The sequence below is a fragment of the Acinonyx jubatus genome, chromosome E2 (assembly GCF_027475565.1).
Source record: "Acinonyx jubatus isolate Ajub_Pintada_27869175 chromosome E2, VMU_Ajub_asm_v1.0, whole genome shotgun sequence".
Taxonomy (NCBI): domain Eukaryota; kingdom Metazoa; phylum Chordata; class Mammalia; order Carnivora; family Felidae; genus Acinonyx; species Acinonyx jubatus.
Window position 1 is genome coordinate 49,144,429 of NC_069396.1, and position 12,042 is coordinate 49,156,470.

Sequence of the window (12,042 nt, forward strand, 5' to 3'; positions counted from 1 at the left end):
TGGTGGCCCTTTGGTGTTTTGAATACAAGTATCCCTGGCTTTACCCCACTTTGCTTTTATAAAAGACTTAGATTTGTACCTGACTTTGCTACCCAGAAGAAATCCAAAGAGCATTTTCACTGTTACGAAAAAAGCCATTACCACACTAAATGTAAGTCTTTCATAAAAACGAAGTAATCCCAATGTTCAGAAAGTTGGGGATACTCTAGAACGCCCTACTTTCAGAGAGTGGAAACCTGTAATGAGGTTCAGTGTAGATGAATTCTGTGCCTCTGGTCAAGCCTAGCCTTCCCTTTTCTTTTTCTCACTTTTTAAAAATTACACATGTAGCCATACAAATTTGGCAGTGGTCAAGAAAATATCTTGTGAAGGAGAGAAAAGTGAAGCTTGAAATACAGAAAGAAAATACAAACCATCCTAAAGTGGAAGCCATGTGTAGAAGATTTTGAAGGAGGATTGGCATAAGCTGCACCGGACACCAAATTTAAGGAACACTATCTCAGTCTTACCTGGACTGAATTTCCTTTGTTCCATGTACACCTGGATGCATCTGGAACTCAAACAATGTTAGCTGGCTTGAGTTGTTTCCAGGGCACCAAGAAATGACAAAAGCACAAACGTTAATCAGGTCATAATGCGGATACGGCAAAAACTTCTCAAATTTCCTTGGTTTTAGTTGCTCACGCTAATGAATTGTGGTCTCTTTAGATAAGTGAAAGCTACACTGTCAGGGAGTTGGAGAGAGCATTACAGTATTAAAGGGAGTAAATCCTGTATAAAATCTTGAAAATGTTTCTTCTTTGAGTTCATCGTTAGGTATCACATCACCTACTTTTAACTTGCTCTTAATAAATACGAAAAAAAATCAGCCACATGCCTCATTATTCCACAAACCAGTTGAAATCAGAGAAGCCATGATTTATTTTGTGAGATACGGACTCAAGTCCAGGAAAAGTTTAGAACCACCACCACCAAGAGAAAATACACACACACATAAACCCAGAAAGTGTGTGTTGTCTGCTTTTCTCTTGCACAAGAATGAAATATTCTTCTATTATGAAATTTTTTAAAAGCACACACTGAAAAAAAACAATTAAATGTCCAGAAACTCATCTTCCATCTTCAACAATTATCAACATGTTGCCCCACTTGTTTCATCTCACTTTATTTTCTTTCCTTTTTATTACTGAACTAAATTAAATACAAGTCCATCTTGTCAAAATATTTTCATATATTTCTCAAACACACGAGAGCACTTACTTATATAACCATAATGCACTGAACAAAATTGACAACACTTCCTTAATATTAATTTACTCTATCCTTATTTGAAGTTCCCAATTCTCTCTCAAGTCCCTCACACTTGGTTTCCTTGAATCAATATCGAAACCTGTCCATTCATTGCATGATCATTGCATGAGTCTTTGAGTCTGTTGTAATCTAGAACTGACTTCTGTCACTCCTTTTTGCCATCCTCTTGGCCTGCTAAAAAAGCTATATCATATACTGGATTTCTCATATACTGAATTTTTTCATATACTGGATTTGTCAGACAGCTCCCTGACAAATATGTCTTTTAATTTTTCCCTTAGTTTTTGTCTTATGTAGAGGCCTCCAAAGCGATGCACATTGAGAGTCAGAGTGAACGGGAAGTAGGCCTTCAGCCCAGCTCTAAGTCATTTCTATCTCCAGGAGTGTTTTAAGCTGATCCTGGATCACTGATGGCCTCACAGCTAACTAGCAGAAGGAAATAAAATTTTCTGTGGAAGAAAGTCATTACCATCCTTGGCCACAAATTATTACCACATTTAAACCTACAACATAAATAACGGGCAAAGTAAACTTTAAGGCAAAAACACTATGCTGGAATTACTAATGGATTAATCATAATGATAAAGAGATTAAATCTTCCAAGAACATAACACAAATGTGTCTTTGTATGCTTGTAATAAATATCCTCAAATATATATATTTTTTTAAATTGGCAGAACTATAAGGATAAATATTCTCCAATTACCAAATAGAATAAACACATGCAGTAAAACAGTGAAAACAGCGTATGGAAAATTTGGCACCATCAGGAAATTTGATCTAATAGGTTTTTTTTTTTTTTTTTTGTAGAATACACATCTATTTGGGTATATATAAAATGTTAATAAAATTTGACCATATACTGGGCCATAGAGCAACAGCAGCAAATTTCAAAACACTAATAATATAAGTATATTCTCTGGCCAAAATTCAATAAAGGTAGAAATCAGTAATGAAATCCTTCCTAAAAATAATAGTTGGTCTGAAAATTAAGAAAATCAATCCTGACCATGGATTCATGATCCATGAGAGTTCAGCGGATGGGCTAGGCAGAATCTGGAATATATTTTAAACTGAGTGGTAATAAAAATAACACACATATATATTTATGGAATGCAACCAAAGCCATACTTTAAGGGAAATGTAAATAAATATGTATACTGGAAAGGAATAAATGCTGAAAAACAGTTAGAGACATATCCATCTTAAGAAATTTAAACAGGATAGCAATGGACTTCCAGTTCTGAACAACATGGACTAAGCACATTTTACCCTATTCCTCCTGCTATTTACAAGTGAAACCCCTACACACAACAACAACAACAACAACAACAACAACAACAACGGGAAACTAAACAAATTCTGAAAAGTGAAAAGAAGATGGCAGATAAACTAAGATACTTTAAGGTAACACTTCTTCAGTAATACCACACAAAAATAATTCCTCTCCCTCCTCACTCAGCCTGGCTGTCCTGGAAGCTGTGGGTAGAGCCTTGTTGTTCATTCATGCCCTGCACTAATGAGGGGCTACCTCCTCCTCCCTACCATGAGCTTTAGGGACTGTGAGATGGAGCCCTCTTGACCATTCCTGCCCCTTGCATTGAGTGAATGTCAGCAAGGAGGCAGCACCCACTCCATCCCAACTAGAGAGTGAGAGACAGATTTCAGAGAGGAGGAGGTTGAACAAAGGAACTCAACATATCTCAGCAAAAATGAATAAACAAACAAATAAAGCAAATATGGCAAGATCTTTATTGTTGAATCTGATGGGAACAGGGGAAGGCATTTTACTACTCTTTTGGGGTATTTGAAAATTTTACGGCAAACACTCAAAAGTGATCATAGTCCAACCAATTCAGATTCTGCTATTTTTGTGAAATAAGGCTGCCATATTAACCTCTCTGAGTCTGGTTTTTAATTTCTGCAATCAGGGTGTGTCCACTTCATCAGACTAGGAACACTACTTTTAGGAGAAATAATGGAAATCCCAAATTACCTGGAACTTAGGTAACATATTCTGTTTTTTGAAGAAAAGCAGGATAATAACAAGGCATAGTTGAGGGAGAAGGAAAAACACATGTCATTACTGTTGACTGCTTTACCAGGATTAGTTAGGTGGGGACTACAGAGCCCCAGGATGAAAACATTTAACTAGCTGTGACTATTGGGTCTCTCTCACCTGCATGATTTCTTCACACATCACGTTGTTTCCACTTTCTCAATTACCTAAATGCAATGACATCATCTAGGTTCTAAATAACTTGAACAGAAAGTACAGAATTGCTTCCTTGGGGATATATGAAGGAAAATTCTTATTATCAAGGAGTGGGGTCTTCCCCTGTTTTCATTTTCTAGAATTCTACTATTGTTCTGGTAGTTCATTGGCCTGAAAAGAAAAGCTTTAAGTTAGTTGACATCTTAAATCTTAGCTTTCAAAAGTCTCTCTCCACTGAAAATATTTGTTTTACCCACGTTTTCTGGAAACACAACTACACATTTAAGTCAGATTGTCCAGCTTGGGGAAGGTCGAGTTATTGAGCTATTAACTTCCTAGAAATGTGAGTCTCAGAGACAAGAGTGAAAACTGTACTTTACGTACTATTATGTGTAGCTACTTAATTTTTTTAAAGCCAGGTGTGACAGAAATTGGCCGTCTGCTCCCCAAACTTACTTCTTCCTTTGGGACTAGACCACATCTCCCAGGTTCCCTTACAGTTAGATGTGGCCATGTGACTGGGTTCAGGCTAGAGGAATATGAAGGGAAGCCTTGGGCAGTATTTGCAAGTCTGGTCCAGGGAAACCCTAATGCTTGACCTTACTTGCTCTTTCCTTGTTTACCAACAGAATTAAAAGGGCACGGAGGAGGCTGGAGCCATAAGGATGACAGAGCCTGGGTCTCTGACTCATCATAGGGAAGCTGCCCATTAACCAAGTCCTCCCACTGGACAATGAGCCAGAAATAAAACCCTATTGTGTTAAGCCCCTGAGATATGAAGGTTGATTTACAGCAGTTGCCCTATCCCCAGTAATACAGACAGGCAAAAAAGGAGGTAGCTTTTGTGTGTTTTTTAAATTTGCTTTTATTTTTGGAAGATGTCCAGAGGTAGGAACAGGTTAGATCATGAGTGTGGTACAGGCCATGCTAAGAAAGCTAGGACTTTCAGTGATTCTTGAGTTTTCTTGGTGTGTGTGTCGGGGGCGGGGGGGATCAGAGATCCCTATTTAGCAGCTGAATAAAGTTATAGACCCTCTTTCTCCCCAAGTACACATACTCAAACAATTTTACAGATAATTTTGGAAGATTCTCTGGCTCTGTGACGCGCATACATGGAAACTTGGATGATCCATGGGATCCAGGTTTCTTTGGATGATGAAAAAACATTTTTTCTTTTGCATTTATTTATTTTTGATAGACAGAGAGAGACAGAGCACAAGTGGGGAGGGGCAGAGAGAGGAGACACAGAATCCAAAGCAGGCTCCAGGCTCCCAGCCGTCAGCACAGAGCCCGACAGGGGCCCAAACCCACAAACTGCGAGATCATGACCTGAGCCGAAGTCGGTTGCCCAACCGACCGAGCCACCCAGGCGCCCCACTTTTTTTTTAATGCATATAATTGACATATTAGTTTCAGGTGTACAACATGATTATTCAATATTTATATATATTGCAAAATGATCATCATAGTAACTCTAGTTATCATCTGTTCATTTTAGTTATTGTATTTTGTGGTTCTATAGGAATCCAAAATCTTGGTGAAACCTTCCATCTTTTCATCTGTTTTCTTGAATATTTTAATCAATATTATTTAAACTTTTTAAAAGTGAGATCATGACCTGAGCTGCAATCAAGGGTCGGGTGCTTAACCGACTGAGCCACCCAGGCGCCCCTAATCAATATTATTTTTAAATCTGTCAGATAACTCTGGTATCACCCAAATTCTGTTTCATTCATCTGGTCCTGATTCCTAGCAAACATGGTAATTTTTTGAATGTCAGATATTTTGTGTGAAAAATTATGAACTTTCTGAATGATTTTATCATGTTCCATAAAGGAATAATTTTCTGGGGGCAGGCTGGCAAAACAGATCACCTTTATTTGGTGGCAAATGGATATCCATTGTTCATAAGGATGTGGAGAATGTGGATGCTCTTATGCACTTTTTAGAAGAAAGGTGTTCAGGAAACATCAAATTTAAAACAAATATCTTTGGACCCAAGAATCTTTAAAAAATTTCTTCTACAAAAATGGAAAGAAAATCATTAATATCATCTCAGTAACTCACCCCTTCTCCCTGGAAATATCTTAAGAATGTTGACATCAATCAGACCACCATGTAAACATGTTAATAGGATTTAGTAACGTGAAGATGAAATCAAGAAATTCTAGTTTAAAAGTAAGCTTTTAGCTGGGTATACCTGGCCTATCCAAGTTGTCTGTGGCAAATAAACTCGAAATTTATGTATATATGGAATATGGTTTGCTGGAGAAATAAAGTCAGTATCCATCCATCTCTTTATCCTTACGTGAAAGAATAGTCAAATATAAAATCTAAAAGTTCCCAAACCAAACGGCTTCCTCTCAGCTGACATGCATCACATACATTGTAGATGTTGATCAATTACTATGAAGCCAAAATACTACCTAGTGCATAATTACAAAGCTGTGTTTCATCATTTCAGGCCTCTCAAAAAAGGAATGCTACATCTGGGCCTGATTTGGACAAATACTGACACACGTTTTTAGTGATCATCCAAAATGCATTCCAGTGCAAGGAATGGGACTTGTGAGGAAGGTGTGTTTTTGATCGTTTTGAGGCCCCCGTAAAGGAAAGCTACATCTGGGTGTGATTTTTGCTTATATGCTTTGAATCGTTAATAAGATCTGTTTTGTAAGAACAATTCATGTGAGTTTGACGGCAATTATTTTGTTATCTCAGGAGTTAACAGGAGAATTGAAAGACTATAAATTTTGTGGTTCTCAATTTTCCATTGACTTTTTGGGAGTGAAAAAACTTCATCAGTGGGAAATAAATAAAAATCGATACATAAGCATAGAACACTACGTAGTCAATAGAAGGATGTAGTAGATTAATTTGTTGATAGGGTAAATGTCTTTAACATATTGATAAGTTTTTTAAAAGTTAGAAGATAGTATGCATGATATAATTGTAGTTTTGAAAAGTATTATACAGTGGTATTTGTCTTTGCAACACGAGGCATAGTAAACCAAAGTATTCACAATAGGTATTGGAGTGGTGAATTGGTGAGTTTGAAGTTTCAAATATTTTCACTTACACATTGGGTTTTTCTATACACTTTTATTTGTAATGTTCAGGCATTTGTTTCAAGGCAATTCATTGAGATATAATTTACATATGATACATATGATGTTTACTCTTGTTAGTGTACAGTTCTCTGAATTTTGACTAACATATACATGACAAAAATCAAGATATGGAATGCTTCCATCAGTCCAAAAAGTTCCCTCATACTCTTTGTGATAATCCCTTTCTCTATATCCAGATAAGCAATGATCTGTTACTAGTCCCTGCTATTTTGACTTTTCCAGAATGTGGTATAAATGGAATCACACAGTATTCAATCTCTTGAGTCTGGCTTCTTTCCCTTAACATAATGCATTTGAGATTCACTCGTGTTGTTCTATCAATACTCTGTTTAATTGCCAAGTAGCATTGCATTGTGTGGATATGACAGTTTGCTTTTCCACTCTTCAGTTAAAGAATATATGGGTTGTTTTGAGCTTTTGCGGTTATAATAATGTTGCTATAAACTTTTGCATATTTGCTTGAACATGTTTTCATGGGATTGCTATATTGTATGCAATGTGTATGTTCTCCATAAGAAACTGCCCTCCATATTTCAAAGTGGCTGTAGTATATTTCTACAGCAATGTCTGAGAGATGTATCCTTGCTCTGTATCCTTTTCTGCACTTGCTCTGTATCCTTTTCTGCACTTGATATTGTCCCGTTTTCTCATTTGGGTCATTCTAATAGGTGTGTAGTTCTATCTCATTGTGTGGGTTTTTAAAAAGTAGTTTCCATGCCCAACATGGGGTTTAAACTCATAAGCCTGAGATCAAGAGTCATATGCTCCACCAATGGAGCCACCCACATGGCCCTCATTGTGGAATTTAACTTATGGAATTTCCCTAATGGCTAATGATGTTGATCATGTGTTTATTTGAAATCCATACATATTATTTGGTGAAGTGCCTGTTCAAAACTTTTGAGTATTTTTGTTAATGAGTTGTTTGTTTTCCTAGTATTGAGTTTTGAGTGTTCTTTATATATTCTGAATACAAGTCCTTTTTTTAAAGCTTATTTAAAGAGACAGAGAGAGAGACAGAGAGAGAGAGCGAGCAAGCAGAAGAGTGGCAGACAGAGAGGGAGACAGAATCCCAAACAGGCTCTGCACTGTCAGCACAAAGCCTGACATAGGACTTGAACTCACAAACCACGAGATCATGACCTGAGCTGAAATCAAGAGTTGGACGCTTAACTGACTGAGCCACGCAGGTGCCCCTGGATACAAGTCCATGTTAACCTGTTTTGAAAATAATTTTCCCAGTGTGTAGATTCTCTATTTTCATAACAATGTCTTTTGAAAAGCAGAGGTTTTAAATTTTGATCAAGTGCAGCTTACCAAATTTCTTATATGGATCATATTAATAACTCCTTGCCTAACTTAAAGTGATAAAGAAAACTGTCCCACATTTTCTTCTAGGTCTTTTATTGTTTAGGATTTACATGTAGGCCTAAGATTCATTTTGAGTTAATATTTGATATCGTGTGATGTATAGGTTAAGATTAATTCTTTTGAACATGGATGCTTAATTATTCCTGCATACTTTGTTGAAAAATGATTTCTCCCATTGAATTGCTTTCGCATCTTTGCCAAAAATCGATTGAACACATATATGTGTATCTATTTCTGGATTCTATTATGTTTTACTGTTTTATGTGTCTATTCCTTCACCAATACCACGTTGTATTGATTATAGTAACTTCATAGTAAGTCTTGAGGTCAGATAGTGTGAGTCTTCCAATATCGTTTTATTTTTTTAGTTTTTAGGCCATTCTTATTTACTTCTTGCAGATTTTAAAAATAGCTTGTCAATTTCTGCAAAAACTTCTGGGATATTGAGTGAAACTGTGTTGCATTATAGATCAATTTAGGACAAATGGCTTAACAATTCCATGAGTAGTTCGTATCTATTTGTTTGAGTGGTCTTTTAAATCTTTCATCAGTATTTTGTAATATGCAGCATACAGATCACACACACTCATGCCCCCAGTCTCTCCCTGTTACCGTACATTATATACTCGGTGCTATTATAAATTGTACTGCTTTTTTCTTTCTTAATTTCAATTTCCGATAGTTTGGAACAAGTATAGTAAAACTTTGGACTGTGAGTAAATTGTTCTGCAAGTTTTCCACAAGACGAGCAAACATTTCTAATAAATTTTAACTCGATAAACAAGTGATGTCTTACGAGTTGTATGTGATGCCTGTTGTCACATGATCACAACTGAGCCAATGGTTCCTCTCTCTCTCCTGCTGTAGGATTGTGGGTGATCATCTCCCATGCTCGGTCTCAGGCTGTAGTATTTGGCAGAAATCAGTGATTTTTCAGAATGTTGGAAGGTGCCCACAACTGGCACTAGTGTACTTTTTGTCACTTCAAAGCACCTATGGACAGTCCTTGGCTTTTCCATACAAGGGTAAGCTTAGGAATGCTTTGCTTCATTCTGGGTCAGGCTGCCTGCAGATATAGACCCTTTCCTCTGCTGCCTTCTTGCCAGTTACATTAAATACAGTGTATAACAAGAGTTTATTAATACTGTACAGTAGTCAGCATCTGTGTGAGCATATACAATGGCCCCCATGAAGAAGAAGATTCCATTGAGCCAATGGATAGCAGTGATTCCATTAGTGATAGTAAAAGTTGTCCTACACAATAACCCTCCTCTCTCTTGTCTCCCTCACAATAGCCACGAAGGTTTTCAAAGGTAAGTGTAGGCTGGGGCGCCTGGGTGGCTCAGTCGGTTAAGCGTCCGACTTCGGCTCAGGTCATGATCTCCTGGCCCGTGGATTCGAGCCCCGCGTCAGGCTCTGTGCTGACAGCTCAGAGCCTGGAGCCTGTTTCAGATTCTGTGTCTCCCTCTTTCTCTGACCCTCCCCTGTTCATGCTCTCTCTCTGTCTCAAAAATAAATAAATGTTAAAAAAAAATTTAAAAAAAAAGGTAAGTGTAGGCTAATTTATTTTTCTTTATATTTTGTATTTTCTTTATTATTTTGTATTATATTACAGTATTGTAATCATTTTTGTATGAATATTTTTGGGTTGTGGAACAAATCATCTGAGTTTCCATTATTTCTTATGGGGAAATTTGCTTTGATATGCACGCACTTTCGACTACAAGCATGCTTCCAGTATGGATTGTGCTCCCAAAGGTTTTACTGTATAGTGATTTTTTTGTATAGTCTTGTTTCCTGTGGCTTTGCTATATTCATTAGTTGTACTTGCTCTTTTGTTGATTCCTTGAGATTTTCTGCATAATCTTGTCTTCTGCAATTAGAGTTTTATTTATTCCTTTCCTTTTTTTTTTTTTTTTTTTTTCTCACCTTAGTGCACTGGCTACTTACCTCCCATATAATGTTGACATGGGGTGGGGAGAGAAGTCCTTGCCTTGTTTCCAAACTTTTAGGTGAAAGCATCCAATCTTTTTCCCTGCCCCCACCCTTCTAGCAGTTTGTATCTTATTTATTTTTTGTCTTAACTGGAATTAAAATACAACTTTAAAAGAGCATTCAATCTGTCACCACTAAAAAGATGTTATCGGTATTTTTGCCTATGTCTTATATCAGCTTGAGGTAGTTTCCCTTCAATTCCTAGATTTTGGGTATTTTTTTTTTTAAGTCATGAATTGATGTTCAATTTTATAAAGTTCTTCTGCATTTAACTGAATTAGACAGCTTGACTTTTGTATATTGAAACAATGTACATTTTCAGGGACGCCGGGGTGACTCAGCCGGTTAAGCATCTGACTTCAGCCCAGGTAATGATCTCACGGTTTGTGGGTTTGAGCCCCATGTCAGGCTCTATGCTGACAACTCAGAGCCTGGATTCTGCTTCAGAGTCTGTGTCTTCTTCTCTATCTGCCCCTCTCCCGCACATGCTCTGTCTCTCAAAAATAAATAAACACTAAATTTATTTTTAAAAAATCTACATTTTAAGTCTATTCCACTTTATGATTTATTATCCTTTTTAGAAATTGCTGAATATGATATTTTGTTGGGGATTTTCAAGTGTATGTTCATGAAGGATATTAGTCAGTTTTCTGTTCTTAAAATGTCACTATTGGATTTTGTTATCAGGAATTTGTTATCAGGATTAGTGACTTCGTAAAATGACTTAGAAAGGTTCCATGTCTATTTTTTTTTTTTTGAAGATTTTGGTTAGAATTAGAATCATTTTTTCCTGAGATATTTAGCTAGAACTTGCCAGTAAAGCCGTTTGCACCTAGGTTTACTTTGCTAGAAGGTTTTTTCTATAAATTTACCTTGTTTGGGAGATATGACTCTCCAGGCTGTCAATTCTTGTATGCTTTGGTAATTTGTGTCTTTCAAGGAATTTGTACACTTTGCTAAAATTGTCAGTTTTATAGACATAAAGGTGTTCGTAATGTTCTCATGAAGTTGTTCCCAGTATTTACAGGGACCTCAACATTTGCAAGCCATGCAGTGGGTTGACAATCTGGAACTGCTGCTCCTTGTGGTTCACAACAGGTATCACTTGCTTGATACAATTTAATTCCATTTGGATTAGAGAACATATTTTGCATGATTTTACTTCTTTTAAATTTGGTATGGTTTGCTTTATGGCCCAGAATATGATTTGTCTTGGTGAATATTCTAAATGCACTCGAAAGTAATGTTTATTCAACCACTGAGATGTTCTCTAAGTGGCAAATAAACCAAGTTGGGTGGTAGTGTTGTTCAAGTCGTCTATATCCTTACTGATTTTCTGTCATCTTGCTTTGTCAATTACTAAGAGAAATATACTGAGTTCTCCAAAGATACTTATGGTATCAGTTTTTGCTTCATGAATTTTGAAGCTCTGTTGTTAGGTGCATACACATTTAGAATTGTATGTCACCTGATGTTCCTTTGGTAATACTGCTTGTATGAATTTTTTAATATGAATATAGGTAGTCTAACTTTCTTTTGATTAGTTTTTTTTCCTTAGTCTTTTAGCCTACTTATCTCTTTATACTTAAAAAGGGTCTCTTTAGAAGACATATAGTATATAGTTGGGTTTTGCTTTTTTTATCCAATCTGACGATCTTTAAGTGGTGTGTTTAGAACATTTAATGTAATTATAGATATCACTGGATTTGAAGCTATTATCATGCTAATATTTACTATTTCCACCATGTGCTATTTGTTCAGTTTTCCTGTCTGTTTTTGGATTATTTTTTATAATTCCATTTTGTCTCTACTACTGGCTTATTAGTTATATATCACTTCAATTAAAAAAATTTTTTTTATGTTTATTCATTTTTGAAAGACAAAGAAACAGAGCACAAGCAGGGGTGGAGCAGAGAGAGAAGGGGACACAGAATCTGAAGCAGGCTCCAGGCTCTGAGCTGTCAGCACAGAGCCTGATGTGGGCCTTGAACTCATGAACCGTGAGATCATGACCTGAGT